The 22,870-nt window shown below is 47.8% G+C and overlaps 1 long non-coding RNA gene across 1 annotated transcript; it reads left to right on the top strand.

Moving 5' to 3' along the window:
• Positions 1-833: 833 nt before the first annotated feature.
• On the top strand, positions 834-22,057 carry LOC309669636. Its single transcript, XR_014268927.1, has 4 exons — positions 834-860; positions 943-1,044; positions 1,482-1,609; positions 21,998-22,057. It is a non-coding gene; the product is annotated as an uncharacterized lncRNA (long non-coding RNA).
• The last annotated feature ends 813 nt before the right edge of the window (positions 22,058-22,870 follow it).

Raw genomic sequence — 22,870 nt, 5'->3', positions numbered from 1 at the left:
CACAAGGTCGTCAGCTCAGTACTAACCGCGGAGGTGGTCCCCCCAGTAGCCGGGGGGGAGAAAAGGCGGGAGGGAAAACACCTGACAGGTTTTCAGACTGTCCACTGAGTTGGTGGTGTTGACAATTAGAAAAACCCCTGGCGTCCTCTGGCCGATTCGATCGGGAAGGAGTGAGTAGTGAGTGAGAAATTAAACCTTGGCCCCAGACTGACATGTTTTTGTCACATTTCGTAGGCCTCCCACATTTTACACCGAGTGCACTGAAATTGGCCTGTTTGTCCTCAGAAGGGGAAAAGCGGTCAGTGCTCCACTGCGCCTGGGGCTTGGAGGGGAGAAAGGAAGATGGCGATGTTGCCTCCCCGTATGTTGGTTATCTGTAGAGCTTCCAGTCAGGACCGATGCTCCCTGTGCTCCAACAGGGACAGGATGGGGAGCGCTGGGCAGCTGCAAAGCCCTGGCTCAGGGATGCTGTCCCCAGCATCTTTGACCATCCTGAGGGTGATGCTCATAGCCTGGTGAGGAAGACAATTTTCGATCTAAAGCAGTACCGTGCACCAAAGTGACTTGCTTGGAAATGAGCCTGCCTCTGGGGCTGTGCTACAAGCTGCGTGCCAGCCTGAAAGTGTGTTTGTGGTATATATATTTTTCTTATTTTTTAAAGGGGTTTGGAGAAAACTTTAGAACTTTGATTGTCCTTCAAGCCCTTAAAAGCAGAGGTGCTTCCTGGGCGCTGCTTAGAGGAGACCTACGAAAGGGCTGCGGTGATCGGCGAGCATCCTCTCCCATCCTGGTGCCAGTGGGGCTGCGCTGAGCTGGAGAGCGGGGACTGGTCCTGGGGATGAGTCCTGTCAGGGAATCCAGTGAGCGGTTAAATGGCTGGTGTCTGCTCCTTCACCCTGACACTGCTCAAAGCACACACAGCCAACGCAAGAGCTGTGGCAGAATGTCTTTCTGTCTACAGGGGTTTCCAGTGCCTGGGACTGGAAGTGGAGACAGCAAAGGGTCTCACGCTGAGATGGGCTCCCAAATCCCCCTGAAGTCACAGTGAGTTTCTCGGTGATAGCTTTTCATTAAATCTTGTGTTTGGTCATGTGTGGGGGCTGTACGTCACCTGGAGTGATGCCTCTAAGCACTTTGGTTGCTCAGGCACCTTTGAAACCTTCATGTGGTGCCAAAGTGCCTGCTGCAAAGGGAGCAGGGCACTGCAGAAACCCCGCTTCAGCCAACAGAGGGGTGTAGACTGGACCTTGGTCTGAAATACTGACACAGGCAACAAAGTTTTGTACTTTTACTTTTTTAAAATTTTAGTTTTAGTTCATAGGTGAAGTGACCGAGGTGTTGAGGGAATAGCCTTGGGGAGGGTGCTGTGTGATGGGGGCCAAAACCAGCCTGCAAGCTGCAGATGTGACTAGGACGTTCCTCTGCTGACATTTGGGTTGTTTTTTTCCTGGGCTTGATCATCACCATCTATGTTTTCCCAGGGCATCCGTGTGTTCTCTTGTGGAAGATGCCATCTCACAAGCCCTCCTGAAAGCCAAGTGATGTCTGGCCATCGCACTCGTGTCTCCCAGGACTGGAAGAGAGAAAAAGGCACCGCTGCTGCACAAAGGCATGAGGAATACCCCCCACCCCCTCCTGCTTTTTGTGGTCCAGCCTGGTCTCTGCTCTGCAGTGGGGGCTGTCTGTGCTTCCTCTTGTTTTGGGGTGTATTCCCGCCTGTGAGCAGGCCCCCGTGCGGTGCTTCATGGCAAGATCTCACTTGCAGAGTTGTCTACTCTGAAGAGGTCAGCTTCAAGGAGATGAAGTACACAGGCTCCTTTGCCCATACCCTTGGGGAAACACCCCCAGTCTCCGTTTTTGGAGAGTGGGGCTGGGATGGAGGGCTGCTCTTGGCTGCAAACCCCAGGGTTGGGCTGTATGGGACTTTCCCTGTTGGTGATTGCTCAGAGGTGCTTGACATCAGGTTGCTGAGGTTGTCGAATGCTGGGCGCATGGAGCCTGGGATGGGACCTGTTTGGTGGCTCTTGCCTCCAGATGAGACGGGCAGTGAGTAGAAGATGATGTTGTGGTCCTGACCCACTCTTGTGTCTGTACTGATCTTCAGAAAGGTGACATGACACGTTTAGCAGGGAGGAGCAGGGCAAGTGAGGGAATGGATAAATTTCAGTAGGGAAAAGCGGTCCCAGATACCTGGGGCTAAGTAAACGCTTCCTTTCCCCAGTGCTGGGCTAATGCTCTCACCTCTTGCAGCCTCGTATGTGTAACCTTAGAGCTTTCCACAGGGGGTCACCATCTCACAGGGGATGCAGGACTGGGCTGGGGACAGAAGGAAGGCTGGTTTCCTATCCTTAGCACAAGCAAGGCAGAGCCATGCATCTGCCACAACCCTGTCCCCTGTCCTGGCAGGTATGAGGTGGCCTCCTTCCAGGTGCCTCCTGGAGGAACATCTAATACAGCCTGCCTGAAGCTTCGTTTTGCTTTGATCACCCAGGCACAAGGGCACAAGAGGGACTGACGCTGCCTCAGTCAGGCCCACAAAATCCTGAATGTCCCAAGCAGACGCTTGTCTGCAGGATCAGCACCTATTTTTGCAGCTGTTTGCCTGGATTTTTCCATCACCAGCACCTAAAGCTGCTATGAGATACATCTCAGCATCTTGCTTCCAGGTAGTCCTTAAACTAAAGGAGATGATTTTAATTTGACCCCATCTTCTTGTCCTTCTGAGGATAATTAAGCTGTTTGTGCAGATACGAAGGGGAAAACCATGTGTCTGCCCCTAGCTGAGGAGGGGTACTTATCATGTACCTTGAGATCAAGATAAGATACTTCTTGAGTCTTCGGTGCTTCTGAGTTTTCTCCCTGTCTTTTGAGGAACGTTGATATGAACACGCTTGTCCTCCACAGCTGATGCTATACATGCCCCAAACCATGTTCTGCGCATATAATCTGGGGTTTAGCACTCAGCAGCCCTCAAAAAGCAGTGTGTTGTGAGCATATTCTTACAATCACAGAATGGTTGGGGTTGGAAGGGACCAGTTCCAACCAGTTCCAGGAAGTTCCAGTTCCAACCCCCCTGCCATGGACAGGGACACCTCCCACTAGACCAGGTTGCTCAAAGCCCCATCCAGCCTGGCCTTGAACACCTCCAGGGATGGGGCATCCACAGCTTTTCTGGGCAGCCTGTGCCAGTGCCTCACCACCCTCACAGTGAAAAACTTCTTCCTAATATCCAATCTAAATGTATCCTCTTCCAGTTTGAAGCCATTCCCCCTCGTCCTATCACTACATGCCCTTGTAAAAAGTCTGCTCAGACTGGAGCAGGGAGGAAACATCTCCCCACCTACCTTCCAGGCAGGTGCAATTAGCCACACTCGCCGGTTCAGAGGCATAGTTTATCTGAGGGCCATCAAATGCCAGAGCAGCCAGCAAACTCCTCCCATGGCATGCATTGAGACCGCAGAAGCAGCCCAGGAGCAAACACAGGGCCTCCCTGTTTTACCAAAAATCCTCCAGTAGCTCCAGTGGCACCTCCGGCTGTGACAGTGGCCAGAGCCTGCTCTGGGCAAAGGGCTGGGTACCACGAGCCGCTGTTCTTATGCTGATGCTGTGGCTGGATAGGACAGAGAGGTGGGACACGGAGCGGGGAAATGCCTTGAATGCCTTGTCCTGCACCTCCCCGCTGCTCGGTGGCGGAGTGGCCTGAGAACTCACTTTTTGGTGCTGGGTTGTTGAGTGAGTGTACATGGATTTTTTTAATTTTTTTTTTTTCTTCTTTGTGATTTCTGTTCATTTTGCAATAGAAAATGCATTTTGCTAGATAGCCCAGATGTGACAAAACCAGTTGCCGAGCTTAGACGGTGCCTCTGCAGGCACAGGTCCTGAGGCTGTGTAAGCAAGCGTGAGAACCGGGATACTGAAATACGTGCATCCTCCATCACAGGTCCCCCGCTACCCTCGTGCCTGGCGGGTGCTCAGAGAGGCAATCAAACACAAAGGCTGACAAACTGAATTTGCAGCTGTTAACAAATTTTATACAGATACCAATATAAATTTTTCCGGGGAAGGGCTACGAGCTTTCCTGAGCTCTGCTAAAAAGGTTACACCAGCGATATCTCATTGTGATTAGCTCCTCAGGAAAACCAGGCTCTGCATCAGATGATATTCCCTTCTGTTGCTGAAATAATTGGTTGTTTTTCAATATGTTGCTGCAAGAAAAGAGGCAGGAACTGGACGTTTCTCCGGCGCGATCAATAAACTGCAGGAGTTATAATATATTCATGACAGATGAAATTAATTTAGCGATTCTCCAGATCTCTGGCCTAATTGAAATGCAGTCTATTACGCTTTTGTAGAACTTTGCGTCGCTTTCCCAAGATCGGCCGCTGACACATGTCACTGCGTTGCTTGTGAATACCAGAGCTGCTGAAAACCAGCTTCTTGCACAGGCAGGCAAGGGGGGAGCAAACCACGGACTCTGCAGACGCTGAAACCACCGCTGTTGATGCCGGTGGCATTTAATCCCGGCAAAGAAGCGCCAAGTGGGAAACTGTCCTTATGCTGCCCCAAACATGTTTCAGGGCCACGTGCAAAGCCAGCAAAAGTCCTATGCACACTTCTGAAATTAGTGGTAAATGTCCCGTGTCCCCCCTCCCCCCCCAGGAAATTATTGCCTGAAAATTAGATGAGATCTGGAAGATTCAATTTATGTAAATACCTGGGATTGTCCCGTGGATTATTAAAAGGGAACAACAAGAGCCTTACTCCAGTTGGCTCCCAGACCCCTCGGGCTATTAACTCGCATAAATCTTGTTTGCTTCGGAATTGAAATTAGCTCCCTTAACTGCATCAGCATAAAGCAAGTGTCTCGTTTTCAACAAGGCTTTTTTTAAAGGTAGGCTGAGATTAAATGGCTTGCAACTCAAGCAGATACAAAAGGCTGCGTTGTGGCAACGCAAATGATGTGACATATGGTATAATTTGGATCACCGTGCAGAAGAAATGAAAATCAGGATCATTTTTTTGTTTGCTTGCTGCTTGCTTTCTTGCTCCTGGGATGTTGTGCCATCAATTAAGAGCTTATTTTTTCCCTGTGAGGGTGACAGACCCCTGTTTGAGGTGAGACTCGGAAACACGCAAATTGTCTCGTATCAAATGGAAAAGGTTGCGAAGGTACAAAAATTAATTGGGAGTGCTTGGCTCAGAGTCCTGGGGATGGTCCTGGCTCTGCCCGGTTCAGGTATGGCTAAATTCCTCGTTTTCTGCTAATAGCCAGATGGAGCTTAATGAGACAATACGTCAGTGAATGCCAGATGTTAAGTAAGGGACAAGGTGGGTCTTGGTGGCACGACGCAGCGCTGGCTGCGGCGCTATGAGGGCAGTGTCTGGAGGAGCCAGGACATTCCTTCTGAGCCCTCCCATGGTCACATGGGAAAAGTATTTGCGGTTTTGGAGTCTCCAGAGAGCTCTGCAGCAAGGTCCTGCTCTCCTCAACACCTGCTGGGGAGGAGGAAGGCTGCATCCATTACTTCCCTGGAAGCAAAATAGCGACTAAACAGCTGCTGAAACTTTATACTGAGGGTTGTCTCGTCACCAGCTGCACCTCAACCCTAAGTTACCGGGTTTGGAAAGAAAGCTTCAGTAAGAGCAGGTGGTTCAACGATTATTTTATCTACTCTTCAATTTAAGGAGAAAACAAGACAGTGAGATTGAAGGAAACCTCATGGTTTCTGTGTGTAGTAACTGAGTTTGTTTTGTGCCTGACATGGGTGACTTCTCTTGATGAAACCCACATGGTTTGACACTTGGTCAAAGCTAACGCTGTACTCTGAGGCCATCACCAGGGCAGAGGGAAAGCACCTTTTCACACCCATCTGAAGACCGAGACTGGAGCAGCAAATGGTTTTTTTTTGTCCCCTTTTGGTTTTGATTAGCTGCTGCCATTACCTGGAGGATTTGGAGATCTGAGACAAAACTTAATTCACTAATCTGAATTCATCTCAGAGTAACTTGACTTGAATTGTCTGTTTTGCTCTTAATGAGTTTAGCGTTATCACAGGTCAGTTTTGCTAATATGTTCTATTTTTATTATTATGAAGTACCATAAAAAGTTAGTAAGACCTCCAGACTGCACCAAAAAGAAGTCATTCTGAGAACGAAGGATGTCTAATGATGGTTTCTGGTTACTTGGTTCTCCTAAGCTCTTTAGCTTGCACAGCAGAGCCCAACACAGGTACTAGTGGCTGCCAAAGCAGAAGCCCTCTCCGTATTAAAATAACACGTTATCTGGAGTAGGATTTCGGATGGTACCTTTTATGAGGATTTGTTCTTGCAAACTGGGATGCTCCCAGCCACCACGGGCGACTAAAGCTCAGACCCTGCCGTTGTGCTGTGAGGGATGCAAAAAGAGGCAGCGGGGTTTTGGGGATGTTTACACAAATTTGGCAGAAGTTAGAACGGGGGCGGCAGTGCCACTTTTTCTCCCCAACTGTCTGCCACCACTCCTGTAAGGATGCACAAGTCAGTGTTGCCTGAGCTGTGATTATTTGTAGTCCTTCATAAGACCCTAATAACCCAAATATCACAAAAAGGTATTGGTATTATTATTAGTGGTACACTTCTACTTGTATTAATGGGCTTTACCCTAACTCAATCAGAAAAGCCTCGTCAATGAAACGGTTAACATTGCATGCAAACGTTCTTTTATCTACGCCTTTTTGTGGGTGCCACAGTCACCCTTCCACCTCTGGGTCCTTCAGTTGGGACTTAGACTGAAGTCCCATGGAGAAACTGGGTATTCACAGTGACTTATCCTGAGATCTTGGCACGTAAGAGTCTGAGAATAGCGGTGGATTTACTTTTATATATTTTCTTAACATTTTCTGCTTTCACGTTCTTACATCCTCACTCCAGTAGTCACCACGCTTTGACCACTGTGGGTTGTGTTTGTGGACTGGGACCTCAGGTATCACCCTTGCATGAAGTTGGCGTCACATCTAGAGTCACAGCTAAAAGAAGTCAAAATTAGTTTGGGCCAAGACATGCCCTGCGATCTCGCACTGTCAGGGCAGTAGAAAGCTTGTGGCCTTTTGCTTAGCAATGGCACAAATCACGTTTACTGGGCTGCGCTGGAGCTGGAGTAAAATCTCTTTGAACTTCCAGCCCTGCAGGCCTGAACAAAGTGTTTTGGCAGGAGCTGGGGGGCTGCCAAGGGAAGATGAATGGCTGATCCTACAGGGAAACTCATTCCACATTAATCTGGCTGCTGCAGAGTAACCGGGACGGTGGGGTGGCGGATGAATCAGGAGAAAATGGATTGCATGCATGGTGATGGTCATGGAGCAGGATGAGTCCTGGCCCGCTCCTTTTGCACAGAGGAAGATTTTTGTCTTCTGCACGTTTCTATGGTGCTATGACATGGCCCCACGTCATGCATACCGGCAAGGTGGTTGGGCTGGAGCACTTGCCCTGTGATGTTCAGCCTGGAGAAGGGATAGTAAAGAGGACCTAAAAGCAGATCTCCAGTACTACAAAGAGGTCATCTAGAAGGGTCTGGGCTCTTCATAGCAGTGCATAGTGGGAAGATGAGAGAGAAGGGGCATAGATGGCAACAAGAGAGGATTAGGCCGGATTTCCCCATGAGGTCAGCCAAACATTGCCACAGCCAAGCAGTGCAACAGGGAGGCTGTGGGGTCTCCATCCTTTAAAACCTGACTAGGCAGGTCCATGAGCAACCTGCTTGAGCTGACCTTGCAATGAGCATTGCATGGGACCAGGGACCTCCAGAGAGGCTCTGCCAGCCCACATTAATCTGTAACTCCAGCTGTGAATGCCATGTTTCCAAGGATGCGATCTTTGGTCCTGTGCTTTTTTTCTGGCCCTCTTGCAGGGCAAAGGCTGTTTTTTGTCTTGTTTGTGAATGGTAGCTGTAGGCCCTTACACAGTAAGTGTTCCATGGCTTCAGGCTGTTGTGTGACTGTAATGCTTTTCTGCTCCCCCAGAGTCTTAGTGGGTGGAGGAAGCCCCGTTCAGAGTTTGTGACCTTCAGGATGATATTCTAGTCGCTAATGTCCAACTTCTCCACATTCACCCCAAAAAGGCAAGCATGCAGGTCCATGTATCTCCATCTGCTGCAGGGAACAGGCAAGCCCGTGGCAGGTTTTACAAAGTCCTTTGTTGGTGCTGAGGTCTGCACGTTGGCCAGGTTGGCCTGTGGGTCATTCTCAGCTTGGCAGGGAGCCCTGGTGGAGGCGACAGGGAGCCAAACTGCTTGCTGAAGGACAGCATGTCCCAGAAACCAGGACTGGATCTTTAGAGACTTGGTTTCACTTTCCGGCTCTGCTGCTGGCTGTTTGGGTGATCTTGGGTAAGTTGCTGCATCTTTCCATGCCTTAGTTTCCCCATTCTCTAAAATGGTGATAATAGTGAGGTGCTGTCCCCTCCCCCCCAAAAAAAGAGGTCCAAACATGTTTGCGTCAATATAAACATTCACTGCTGTGGTTACACAGGAGCTGAACTCTTATTTGTTGGGGCAATTTTCTCCATATGGGGCAATTTTCTCAATATGTAATATTTAATTTGTTCTGGCACCCACAGAATAAACAGCCTCATCACAATACAATTTTCAATTTTTGCAGAGGAACATTTTCTAAGTTTCTCAATCTGATCCTCATGACACATGGGTCAATTTACTACTTGGAGGAATTAATTGTGCTATAAGGCATCAGCATCTTTCTGCTTACGCACTTTCACGCTGGTGTACAAAATGCTATGATTATGTATGAAGTTCTGAAAAGAATCATTGAAATATAATTATATTAAGTTTCCCTGAAGCGAACCCACCTGTAGAGTTGAAATTTTAGGATGGTTTTTGTTAGACAGTGTTGCTGATGCCTGGACAATTTTCAATGAATATTTGACTATAAATTGCTGAGACGCTGGCCTTATTTTCCTGTTCAAGCTTCCCCAACTCTCAGTGAATTAAAAAGTGATTAGAAGATCAGTTTTATTCGTTCCCCTTAAAGGAAAAGAATGGCTTCCGGCAGGGCAGGATCTTCATTTTCTATAAACTGATGCAATAATATAATTTTTTTTTTTGTATTGCAATTTTGTTTTGTTTAAAAGTTTTGCGCTGAACAAGTTACCAACATCTGCTGTGCACATGAGACCATGCAATTCATTACCCAAAGTAGGTCTGTGCTTCTGAAAACCTGCTCTAAATTGGTTTGAATTGTGAGGAAGCAAGAAGAGCTTGTGAGGATTCACCTTCCTCCTGATCCTGACTAGGATGCTAGTACAATTTTGGGGGTGGTCCCTCCAGCCAGGAGATGCTGTTGGAGGGGCTATAAGGACAGCAAAGCAAGTCTCGGCCATACTGGCTTTGTTGTGAGTGCAGATGTGCATGTACCCTTGGCAGCACCATCAAGGGGTGTTGGATACAGCCAGGTCTCTGATAGACTGGCGAGACTGGCCAGGGCATAGACATGTCTGAGAAGGGCAGACATACAGAATCACAGAATGGTTTAGGTCGGAAGGGACCTTAAAGATCATCCAGTTCCAACCCCCCTGCCATGGGCAGGGACACCTCCCACTAGACCAGGTTGCTCAAAGCCCCATCCAGCCTGGCCTCGAACACCTCCAGGGATGGAGCTTCCACAGCTTCTCTGGGCAGCCTGTGCCAGTGCCTTACCACCCTCAGAGTGAAAAATTTCTTCCTAATATCTATTCTAAATCTACCTTCTTCCAGTTCGAAGCCATTCCCCCTCGTCCTATCACTACCTGCCCTTGTACAAAGTCCCTTCCCAGCTTTCCTGTAGGCCTCCTTCAGATACTGGAAGGCCGCCGTGAGGCCGAAAATGTATGCAAAATGCATACATGCAAATGTTTTGAGGCAGAGCAACGTGCGAGCATGAGGGGTGACACCGGGATGGATGTGGCTCAGGTGTTGGCAGACCTTGGGATGTAGCTTTTGTCTCTGCTGCGTGGCTGAGGTTCAGCCCAGGGCTGGGAGCTGGGGGGGTCGGGATTTAAGGCTGCAGCCCGGCAAAGTGACCAGGGATGGCGGCAGCAGCCTGGCTGCACTGGGGATGAAAGAGCAGGAGCAGAAAACAGGGAAGCCAAGCGCTGTGATCTCCAGTTGTATTTCCCACTGCTCGTTGGGGCTGGCTATCCCCTTACAGCAAAGCCAGCATCGCTCTACTCCTGCTTTTTCTCAGCCCCGTGCAGACAGGTAGAGAGGACAGGCTGCCGCCAGCACATCGTTTCCTCCCCAGCCGACTATCCTTTTCTGCCTTGCTTTTCAAAGGACGCATTAGTTATTCCTTTTGTTGCCACCAAATGTTGGCAACCAAGGCAGGCTGGAAGTGACACCTCCCCGACAGCCTGCAGAAGCGTCGGATGTTTAATTGGCTGCTTCACCCCAGGATAAATAAACCTTCAGAGCCTCAGCCTCGAGTGTTTAATCAGAGAAGTTAAATGTTTAGGGGATTGGATTGCTTGATCTCTTTGCTTAGAAGTTTTCCTGCTTCTCCTTGACAAGCCAGACGTGCTGACAGTTGGCAGAAATCTTAAAGATGCTTCTGCAGAGGAGAGCTGTAGTTGAAATGTTCTTTTTTCTGATTGATACTGGAGACTATTGAATGAAGAAGTTGTTGATAAATGGCAGCGTGTTTCACTGCTCTGACATTGGCTTCGTCCCCCTGAAAACATCCTTCTCCGCACAACAGCTATGCTCCTTGCTGAGGGGGAGGAATGACCTTTCCATCAGTACTCCTGGAAATCACATCCCGGCTGTGTTCCTGCACCCTCGCAGAGTGGTGGATGGGAGAAGCAACTTGTGACCTGCCCACCCCTTGCTTTTCCCTCTCTGATCCCTGTTCGGCTCCATGTCACTCACGTGCAGCAGAGCAGCTCCAGCAGGAGAGACCTGATCACAGAGCGCTGGCTTGGAGAAAACCTAGATGTTCCTCTCATGTTGTTCAGGAGGGAAATTCGGTGACACCATTGCCAGGTGGGGAACCGACCCTGTGGCACCCGTGTCCCAGAGAAGAGACCTGTGGCAGAGGGCAGCTTGGATGCCCAGCAGCGACGGCAGTGCAGCGAAGGGAAAGTTGACTGCTCCTGTGTACTTCCTTGTGTCTCTCGGCAGGAAGGGTTTCTCTGTAGCCGATGTTAGAAATGCCCCAGTGCAGCTGAGTGCAACCACGTTTGACGAGCGAACCCCCAGCGGGCTGTAGGTTGGATCTGGCAGACGTCTTGGAGAGAGAACTACAGTATTGATTTCACGTTATTTAATTTTCTTCTTAATAAAAGCGACGGGCCTTTGGATCGGGGTGTTTTTAAGTCTCCCCAGTGCAGAGGGTAGCCACGGTGTCAGCTGAGAGAGGTTTGAAAGCGTCGTTCCTTTCAGGCCTCGGGGAGTTGTTTCCAAGAGCTTGCGAGTGGAAGGCAGGTGGTTTGCAATTGCTTTTTGTTCTGAGCTGAAGTGAGACGCTGAAATGAAAAATATCTTCAACGTTTTAATTGCAAGTAAATGATTTGCAATGACGGATGTTTCCTGTTTAATTAGATTTTAAAATGAAAATTGTGCTGTCCTTCACAATACTGATTTCAAATGATCACAAACATAGGGTGCCGCTTTTGTTACAAACTGATAATCCTGTAATTCATAAACTTTTTTACTTTGTGAAGGGGAGGAAGAGGCAGGAAGGAGTAAAACCTCTTTTGGTCAGTTCTGGTTAATTAAGATGGAGAAAGCAATAACCTCTGCTGCCAATGTATTCAGAGAATAGCTGCTATAATTGTTCACTTCTGTTATTGGCCTGGGCTGTAACTTTTCAGCCTTTATGCGTGCTGAGTATTGTGGAGGGAAAAAATTCCTTTTAAAACATTTCTAAGGAGAAGAGCAGAGGGAAAAACGCCTCTATTGAAAGGCCCAAAGGTATTCCATTCAAAAAAAGAAAAGCCCGGTACAGAAGGCCGGGATTGCTCTCACTAGGTAATACCCCCACGAGCACAGATGTGAGATGCAGTAGGTGCACAGTTTAATGCTGTGCACTGATTCGGGGAGGGGATGTGTGTATGTGAGAATTTGCAATGCAGGTCCAGAAGATGTGGAGGTACCACAAGGCTAATACACTCCTGGACAAATAACTGGCTTTGGTTAGGATATTTGGGAGCAAATGCAAAGGCACCCCAGTTTCAGCCCTCTCTAACTATAAATTACACTCACAAAATAGGAGAACATTTTGCCAAATGTTGGACTTTCACACCTGAGTGCTGGGCTACAGGAAGGGTATGAGGCTGAATACAAATCCGTGCTCCACTCCCCATGATGCCTTGGCTTTGCTGTCCTTCCTACTTCCTTTAATTATTACTTGAACCAGCATTAGCTCATGTAAAATAGTCCAGTACCGATGAACAGGGAATGAGATTTTTTGCCCTGCCTCTGGCAGTTGTGCAACATTCATCCTTCTGAGGACTTTTTGCTTCATCTCTGCAAGATTCACGCATCAATGCTTACATTTTGTCGGCACAAACCAGGACAATTTTTGCAGCACAGAGTCCTTCAGGGCTATGTCCCACGTTGCTGTCGGAAACCCGTCGTGCCGGGGTCACTGCTGGGGTTAAATAAGCGTTTTATGTTTTTTGAGCAACAGTTTTGGCTTTTTGGGTGCCCCTGTGAACGGACTGCCATTGACCTTCTAAAAGATGATTTTCTGTTCCTACTGTGGTGTTTCTAGGGGATTTAACTGCTTGTGGTCCTTCCTTTCTGGTGGAAAACATGGTTTTCATCAACTTTGCAGCCATGGTAGCTGTTCCTTGAGGGCACACAGTGTAGAAGGGACCACAGACAAGCAGTGTGCCTGTTCAGGGGATCATTATACCTTGGACCCCTTGGTTTTCTCTTGGTAATAACTAGCCTTTGTCATTTGTAGGCATGCTGCTGACTTGGCTCAGTTTGGCCCATAGAGTCCAGCAGAAGTCAGCCCCGCGGTGCTAAAGATATCCTCGGCTGAAGGATATCAGGGTTTGAAAAAGTACCCATGTTCAGAGATAAAATTAACAGCCATAAGGAAAGAAAATCCGGCTTCTCTCTTTTTGCAGCACCTGGCTTGTGATAAAATAGTTCATGTAACTTTCAGGTTATTTAACTCTTTCTATTATTCCTTTAAAAATATGAAAATGAAATAAAGGCCTCCTTTCAAAAAGAAGGATGGAAGAATCTGCATAAAGAAAAGGTGAAATGAAACATCTCAGCTACTCTGAGCTACCCATTTCTATCGAATAAATTTCGTGCAGTTTGTGATTCGTGTCAGCACCTTCAAAATGGCGTTATTTCCAGCATATTTATTATGCGTCCTTTTTTCTTCCTGCCTCTAACGAATCACATTCTCCGCTGCAAATTGTATCAGCCAGTCTCTCACTAAGCAGGCTGGGGGGTGGGGGGGTGGGGGGGTGGTGCGTGTGTGCGTTAGGGACCTTCCACGGCTAAACGAAGGCATGAGTTGTTCTGCTCTTGCCCCTCTCCGTACAGCCCTGAGCTTCCCCCGGCTTCCCTCCCACAGCCCAGTGACTGCACCGTCCCTTTGCACGTCCCCTTCCCCCTCTCCCATTGCTTGTTAATGTTTCTCCCCACCTGTACCCCCCGCCCCTCCCAGCCCTGCCATTTCCATCCCTGTGCAGCGTTTGCAGCTGGGCGCTGCTTCAGCTTTTTGGAGGTCCTCTCCCGTGGGGATACAGCTTATCTCTCTCCGTCCCAAACTCAGTCTTGCAGCAGCCCCTTTGCCATGCAGCCATCCTCTGTGAAGGTAAAACAGGCTTTTTCCTTATTTTGGGAAGGACACACAGAGCACGTCAAAAAAGGGGTTTAAGATTAGATACGGATCTTCAGATTAAAAAAAAAATTAGCCCTGGGTGTTTTATAGCCTCAGCTGTCCAGGTTCTTTGAATCACAATCCCATGTCCCACTGTGGAATGCGGTCCTGACACGTCCCCGTTTACATGCAGACAGAATTACCCATCTTCGCGCTGTCTAGCGCGTGTTTGTAGCACCGAAACCAGGAGCGGCGGCTGTAAACAATATGCTACTTCCCATCCTTGGACCTTAAAACTTTACAGCAGCTGCCAGCTTCACATGGCAAAGGGCTGGGGTTGGGTTGATTTTCCCCCAGGGATGGGTGAGCATTGCTGGCCTGTGCCGCTACGGTTGTTCCCATAGCCGCAGTTACGCAGATCTACGTAGCCCTACCCCTTTAGGGATCTTTAGGTCCCTTCAACGCTGGACCACGGGGGCTGGATTCATGTGCGCTACAAGTGCTCCCGAGCGGCTCAGCCTCCTCTGCTTTCTTCCTGCAAATGTTCAAAGTGCAATCGCTGAATTTCGTTTGAACGCATCAGCTACCGTCGTTCGCTCGCCTCCTGCAAAAGCCGCCAGCACGCTGGGCTGAATTCTCACAAAAAGCCAATTTAAGCGTGATTGTTTCACAGAAAGCCAGTCGCGATCTGTTTGCTTGCAAGATTCGCGGCGTGTGCTGCACCGGGAAACTGCGTGTCGCTGAGCAGAGAGCAGAAACTGCTCTCGGAGTTGCACGCAAGGAGGATGTTTACAGCAGACCACGCTGAAGCAGCCTGGTGCTGAAGGAGCGTCGCTGAAGATGCAAATAATTCAGCATAGAGATGCCTTCCCAGCGCTATTTCACTCTTGCTGCAGAGATGATTTTTATCAAGGGACGTGTTCCCAGCAAGTGACATCATTACGTGTCCTGTGACATTGCCAGTCCCAGGAGGCTTCTTCTGTATCCTGCCTGCCTGCGAGGGGTGATGAGCACCGGGAAGCATGGCTCTGGGACCGCATCTTGCTGCTGTCGGTGGCAGCAGGACCCCCAGTCTGTGGTGGGGAGGTACTTGGTGTGGGCTGGGTGGGGGTGGGGGTGGGGAGAGCAGAGCTTGTCCTGCGGTGCCTGGGCGCCCTCTGAGGGCAACTTCTCCCCCTCCTTGGGATGTCCTGGTCCCTGCGGAGCTCAGCTGAGCCGTCCCCCTGGACGGACTGCCTGGGACAAAGAGTGGCAAAGTTCCCTCACCCCAAAATACATGGGCGTGTCTTTAATGTGGCACCTTCAGCCAAACCCACCCTGAATCTCTCTGGCACCATCCTGTCCTGGCAGACTCATCATTAAGGGACCCTTTTTCCTACCTCTCCTCTTTGGTTTTGTCCCAGTAGAACGAGCATTATTTTCCCTCTTTTCTGGCTTCATGCAGGTCAAGCACTTTGGCTGAGGAGTGGTATAAAGCTTGCATTTGCTACAGGTTATAACACTCTGGATGATACATAGGATGGTGTGATGCATGTACTTAATAAATCCTGTCTCGATTTTATGAGCAGAATTCATCAACTCATCAATCACAGCCATAATTACTTTATAAGGGGGAAATAAGCAGCTACTGCGATGACTTTCAGGAGTCTTCCTATCTGCATTTACACCACAGTCCAACAAAAAGTCCTCCAACACTTTAAAATTGGTGTTTTCTCTGCTTGACTTTGGAGTGGTGTCTTGTAAAGCGATGTAACTTTTAAACAGAACTGTGCTCCCCACAGCAGGTAGCGGGAGGATTTGAGTCCTGGTGGGGCAAACCCATTTGACAGTAACTTGCTCACCAGCTCACAAGTTTGTGTACCTGCTGCAGACTCCTCACTTCTTGAATTAGCAATGCGAGATGAAGCACGTTCCAACATGCTTTCAGCTGCAGCAACAATAAGCAAGTGTTTCTTCTTCTTTCTGCACAGAGCAGTGAGCCCAGCTCTTGACCTGTAATGTTCACCCTGTAGTAACCTAACCCTGGGCAGAGAGAAGAGCACAGACACAAGCCAAAACAGCAAAAAACCTTTCTATCCAGGAGAGCGGATCAGAGGATCGTTCAGATTGGCAGGGACCTCAGGAGGTCTGTGGTCCAGAATTGGTCAACAGTGAATTCAGACCGGCACGCTTTGAGTTTTGCCCTGTTGGATCTTGAAATTCTCCATGGATGGAGATTTGACCAGCTCTCTGGACAACCTATTCCAGTGCTTGACTACCCTTATAATAAAGTCTTTTTCCTTAAATCCAGCTGGAACCTATCATTTCAACTTGTTCCTGTTGCCTCCATGGACCAGCATGAAGTCAGGCTCTGTCTCCTCAACAGCCTTCTCTTCACCAGGTTGAACAAACCCACCTCCTTCAGTGTCTCCTCATAGGGCAAGTGCTCCAGCCCCAGACAATCTTGATGGCTGGAGGGAAATAGAGTCAGAAACTCCCTGCTGCAAATTTGGTGCAGGCTTGAACTCCTTGACTCTCCTGGTGACCCAGGTTTGCTTTGGTGTACACTCTTGCTGCTCTACTAGGTTTCCTACTTTTTCCTCTCTAGGTCACTGATCTCTGACATGTTTGGGGTCTCTGTGTCCTCTCTGTGTCAATGATGCCAGCAAGATTTTTTTGGGGTACAGGACAAGCGTTGATAGGAAGGCACAGACAGCAGCAAACTGCATCTTTTTGCTTGGTCCTGCTGCTAGGTGCTGAGTGGGTTTTGACAGCTGGACACAGAGTTGGCAAGTAATGCCCCGTCCCTTCGTTTCCTTTTGTAGTATCATAATAGAGCGGACTATGCAACCACATACAGCCCCAGTGGGATGAATCTGGGTTCTGGATTTTTTAAAAATTATTTTGGGGAGAAATTAGATTTCATGCGGTGGAGAGTTGAGGCAGAAAGGTCTAATAAATTAGAGGTGAGGGCAAAACCTATTCATTGTAACTCAACTTCACATGGCTCAGTGATAAAGGAGGAAAAGATATCTCAACATAAGAAAGAATTTTTTTAACAGTAAGAACAATCATTCACTGGAACAACCTCCCCAGGGACATGGTAGAGTCCCCACTGCTGAAGGTTTTCAAGATGCTGTTGGACAGGGTGCTAGGTAATCTCATCTAGGTTACTCCCATGAGAGTTTGGGCCAGATGATCTTCTGAGATTCCTTCCAACCTGGACTGCTCTATGGTTCTACAATTGTATGATTTGTCTTGTGCTTTTTAGACAACATGAGTTTTTCTAAAAGGAAGAGATGTGGGGAAATGCTATCTCAATCAATAATTCATTTATTTCTGCTTTCCCTAAGGATTAGGCGAGATTTTTTTTTTTTTTGCTAATTCTTAAATTCTATCAGAAGTGGATACATTTCTTAAACTCCATTTAATTAAATCCTCCTGCAAATATTTAAACTTCCTGCAGTTCCCTTCTGAGCCCATCCCTTGGTAAATCCAGCCAGACTTTTCTCACCTCCGTAGGTCAATAATAATAAATCTTTCATGAACAGCTGGCACACCATTAAGAGTTGATTTTGGGGGGAAAAAAAAAACAAACAAAACCAACACAAGACAATTTTCTTTGTGCAGGTGTGGACATAGTGGCTGAAATTCATTACGCAGCATAATTGATTTGTGACAAGTACCAGTAAAAGCCTTTTGAAGAGCACCTGTATGGCATGTCACTGCACGTTAGTGCATTGCAACCGTGCCATGTGTGGCTGCTACCAACATCCACACCAGTGGAGTGGTACTGCTTCTCGTGCTCCCAGTAGCTGGCACTAAATACATAAACAGAGCCAGAGAGAACTGGTGTTAGCATATGCTGAGGATTTTAAGCATACAAAATTTAAAGATACAAATTATTTCTCAGAACTACTAGAAACCAGGAAAGGAAGCTGGCTGTCTTCATTTCTTTTTAAACTTTGCCCTAGGGAGAATGGCAATTTTCGCTTCCCCCCTCCCCCCACGGTATTGGAGGCAAAGTTTCCTTTCAGGAATGATAAATTCCGCAGGTAGCTGTGCACTGACACCCAGAATGCTGATTATGCTTTCCAGAAAAATTGCTTAGTTCCAAAGCCAACAGATAAAGAAGGGCTACAAGCAACCCTGGCTATCGGCATAATGCCAGCCGCGGGAACCCATGCTCTCTGCATAACGTAGGAGTTATCTGCCGAGTCCCTCCTGCCTTTCTCCTGCACCTGAGTCAGGGGACTGATGGAGGCAGGATGATGGACTTCCTAGTGCTTGGTTCTGATGCAGCTGAAAGCCCCTGTACCCCCATCTCAGCTATTCCTAAACATTTTTTTTTTCTCCTTTTTTTTTTTTTTTTTTGTAACCCATGTTAGTAATTTACAGGCTAATTTCTGGACTCTGTGCACCTTCAGCAATCACCAGGCACAGCACTCAAGGTCATCACAGATACGGTGGCTTTTGATGACCTTTCTTTCTGCCACGCCTTTTTTGCTCCAGATGTGTTGGCTTCCATGAAATTCAAGAATTTCATTCTTAAACACACATGTGCGTATAAATGACTTCGTAAGTTGTAAAAGGTAGCAAAACCCAAGCAAAACTGCAAGCCACTATGTTTATGAAGACAGATTTCCCATGGATTTTATATATATTGACCCAAAAGACCTCCGAGATCCAGAGACAGGATTACTAACACATCTCGTTTCTCAAAGAAGGGTCATTATTCTGCCACTGACTTTTGGTGTGCTCCTGGTCACGTCACTTCATCTCCCCGTAGTGAGGTTTCCTGTCTCTAAATGACAACGACCCTTCACACAATATTCCCAGTTCCATGCCCTATTTACCTGCAAGATCTCCAGAGCAGGAAGCATCTCTTACAGCTTCACAACAACTAGTAGCCACTCCAAACTCTGGAGTAATATACACAGTTGCTAACTGCCTATAAATTATTAGCTTTCCTTCATTTGAAGTGAATCCTCAGCAACAGAGTTCATTTCAAGATCGATATATAAATATACACTCACACATATATATATATACAGGGACTGTGTTCTCCCAGAGAGATCATTTCTCCATTTGACTTAAACAGCAAGAAGGTGGTGACTTCCTACCTAATGCAAATTGTCCAGAAATGGAGTGTGTCGGTAAAATTAAAATTCTTATTTTATTTTTGTGGTAGTATATGGAAATACAATTATTTGGTGAAAATGCCAGAGCGGCACATGGGAGCTGTCATTCTGTCATACGGAGAATACATATAATTTCCCACATAAGTCAGACTCCCTTTTTATATTATTTCTAATGAGAAGCCATTGGCAAAAATATTTATTTTGTAGTCCTAATTTAATACAGTTCTCCCCCCCCCAAAGAAAAAAAAAACAACAACCACCAAACAACAAACCCCTTCAACAGAATGGGGCAAACGAACAGCATTTCTTCAGAAAGCAGATATTGGCAAAAGCCCCAAACCATTTAATAGGAAATTCAAGTCTTGGAAAGAAGTTTAGATGAAAAGAAAAAAACAAAACCAACAAACCAACCACCCAGCTAATTTACTTTCTGGAAGTTTTGTGCCCATTTGCTGAAACTTTAGGAGTAATGGTTCTCAAGAGGGGCAATTCTGTGGAAAAATAAAAAAAGGAAGCAGTTTCTGGGTGAGTGTTGAGAAATACTCTGCAATCTGCTCAAACAACTGAGTTTCAGAACTATCAAATATTTGTATCAAATCAATTATGAACAACGTATAGATCCCAGTTTATTTCCCACGTTATTTCACTTCATTTGAAGCAAGAAATAAGTTTATGAAAAGGATGATCAATCAGTGCATCGCTGGGGAAGAGGACAAGCAACAAAACCTCACTCGCTGCATTATGCCTTTGGAACAAATTACACAGACAGTCTAGGAGGTTTTATAAAAAGAGGAACCAATTTCACCCTGGGGGCAGCTGAAGCACCTCATACAGCCGTATGAGGAAGGCACGCACTGAAACTTGGAAATGTTAAGAAAAAGAAAAAAGGTAGGAGGGAGAGGAGGATTTGCTTCTCCATATTCTCTTGGCGCCTTTCAGATAATTTGAAATCCCATCCCTGGGTAGCAATATAATTTAGCCTTCACTGGAAAAGCAGCGAGGCCAGGTGCTGAAAGGAAAAAAAAAACAAACAAAAAAACAAGTGCCCTGGCTTTATTGCATGGTCTGTAATTTGGGCAACTGGTGGTTTTTGCACCCTTCATAAGTGGCAATTGCCCTGTACTCAGAAAGGGGAAACGCGGATGAGGGCACCCTGCCTCCGGGACCTGAGGTCCCTGTCCTTTGCATGAATTGGGACTATTGCTGCAGCAGACTTACCTTCCCATTCTTCCGCAGGTCTGAAAACACAAAGGGTCTGTCCAAAGATGATGAACATTCTCCTGATGGCTTGTACTGTGGTGGGATGGTCAAAGGTGGTCTGGTTTGTTTTACTCACACACTTTAAATGGGAGAAGTCAGGAGGCTGGAAGGCAGGAGCCGTTCCCAGGGGACTTGGCGTAGGAAATGTTAAATGTATTCAGTTGCTGCCTTTGCCCCAGGTGGAAGAAGGCTTTCTTGGATGAGAAGGTGCTTAGCTTCCATCCCTGCAGCTCACATGACAGACAGGCGGGACCAAACCAGCCCTGGAACAGAAAACAGCATCGTGTGGTGGTTTTAACCCCCTCAGAGCTGCACCTCCCTGAGCCCCGCAAGCAGGACACCATGCTACATTGGCTACATCTGGAGGAGGGTAGCTGTGGGCTACCTTGGCAGTCAATGGGGATAGAGAAACATCTCAAGGAGACCAGGTCTACTTATGATCTGAGTCCCCCCTTTGGGCTGGGGGTTATCCCTTCCCACGTTCACACTTCCATCTGCCAAGGATGTACCTGGCAGGACTCTTCCTGGCTGTTGTGGTTTAGGCCAAATCCACCACTGGGGATTAGCACTGTTCGAGCCCCACGTTGGGCGCCAATAATGTCCTGGTTTGAGGTAAAACAGAGCCAATTTTGTTCAATAACTTTGCTTCTTAGCTGGGCCTCTTCTAACAACTGAAATTAACTGCATTAGGCCAAATCCACCACTGGGGACCCGAGGGACCCCAGACGGGACCGACAGATGCTCCCCTCTACCCCTCTACAAAGAGAGAGGCAGAGGAGGAAAAAGAGACTTACGAGTTTAGAAGAAACTAAACTACTTTAATGAAATATTAATAATAAAATAAAAAAAAATAATGAAAAATATATACAAAACCGTATCAAGCTCCCGAGATGACAATCACGTCACCGGCTGGCACTGGGGCAGTCCCAGGCTGGACTCAGTGACGGATGGGAACTGGATTCCGGATCTGGAGTCAGGATTGGGATCACAGGCAGAGAGAGTCCTCCTCAGACGTCGGCCATTGAAGGAAGAGCCCGTGACCCTTTGATCCCTCAGCTTTTATACTGAGCATGAGGCAGATGGGATGGAATACCCTGTTGGTCAGTTTTGGGTCACCTGTCCTGTCCGCTCCTCCCTCCAGGTGGGACCCCACTATGCTTTTCCGCTTCCGACCCTCCAACGTGGCAAATAACAAAGTTGGTTGGCCTTGGCTGTTATGGCAATAAGTGTTAGCAGGAGCCTCTCTGCATACCATGCCTGGGCATCAGCTATAGACATTGGTCTTATCACTCTGAGAGAGTGAACACTGCACAATATGCAGTTAATTTCAGTTGTTAGAAGAGGCCCAGCTAAGAAGCGAAGTTATTGAACAAAATTGGCTCTGTTTTACCTCAAACCAGGACACTGGCAAATCCTTCGGTGCCCGCCGCTGGCAGAAGAGGACAAAGAAAGACCCTGTGGCAAACTAACCACAAATTTTCTTTCCTTGCCTTTTGGGGGAAAAGGACCTTTCACGACCAGGTAGACCGCTGTCATGCAGATGGCCATTAATATTGGCACTGATTACCAGCAGCAGATAAATCACAGAAAGCAGGGCTGGCAGGGATCCAGGAGGTCACTCACTGTCCCCCTGCCTCCGCGCAGCATCAGGTCTCGTTCATCCATTCCAGCTACCTCGCTCTTAAAAAGCCAGTGGTGATGGGTACCAAGCACTGTCCCAAGGCGCTCAAGTCTTCTTTACTGTTAGAAAGCCCTCTGTAACGTAAGCTGCATAAATCTCACATTTATTTACCTTTTCAAAAACAGGTGTACAAAGGTTTTCAAGGATTTTGCAGATATTTGTGCAGAACAGAACAGATGGAGCTGGCATAAGTGAAGACGCAGAACTCCGGCTGGGGGGTGAGGATGCTTCGCCCCCACCCATGCGGTGGCAGGCAACCTGAAAACTGAAGATCAATACGGCTTTCTCAGTTAAGAATCCTGCCTTGCCTCTTTGGCATTACTTATTTATAAAGGACTCTGCTACGTAATAATTTTTGGCTGCTACTGAGTTTATCAACTGGCTGATCCAGCAAAAAAGAGTCCATTGGCCCCTCTGGTGCTGTTAGGATGGGGGAGTCCGGTTTGCAAACTGTGCAAAATTGGCACAGGTAGCTACCCCATCACCACTGATTTCTCCCCTAGCAGTGCTCCAGCACAGGAATGTTTTTTGTCTGTTTGGCCTGGCTGGACTGACCCAAACCTCTAGCGAAGGAATCACCCCCCAGGCTCGTGGCTATGGGCAGGGAGAGGTTACCCCTGACCATGAAGAGGCCATAAGCCAAGTGATCTTTCCAGGCTCTAGAGGACAGGCTGCCTGGGACACTGCTTCTTCCTTGGACATTGGCAGGGGTTGTACCCCATCTTCCCATGGGGGAATGATTTACTGTCGGAGACACTACGTAGCTGTAGGCAATATTTGCTGAAGGAGATGGTGGGGATGGAATGGAGAACAGGATGGAGAGAAGTGGGGAGAGGTGATGGCTTGGGGGCGATGTGGCTTACAGCTTTCCCTCTTCTTGCAGTGCTCTTTGGAGATACCAGACTGGTCACCATTTGCTGCTGTCCTCTGCCCTTCAGCTTAGTGATGGGAGGTGGTACAGGGGAAAGGCAACCATCACCTTCAGAACAGGCAGCGCC

Source organism: Vanellus vanellus (genome assembly GCF_965231255.1).
Source record: "Vanellus vanellus genome assembly, chromosome: 3".
In the NCBI taxonomy this organism is placed as follows: Eukaryota; Metazoa; Chordata; class Aves; order Charadriiformes; family Charadriidae; genus Vanellus; species Vanellus vanellus.
The sequence above is the reverse complement of the archived record's forward strand: the minus strand, read 5'-3'. Positions and strand labels throughout refer to the sequence as shown.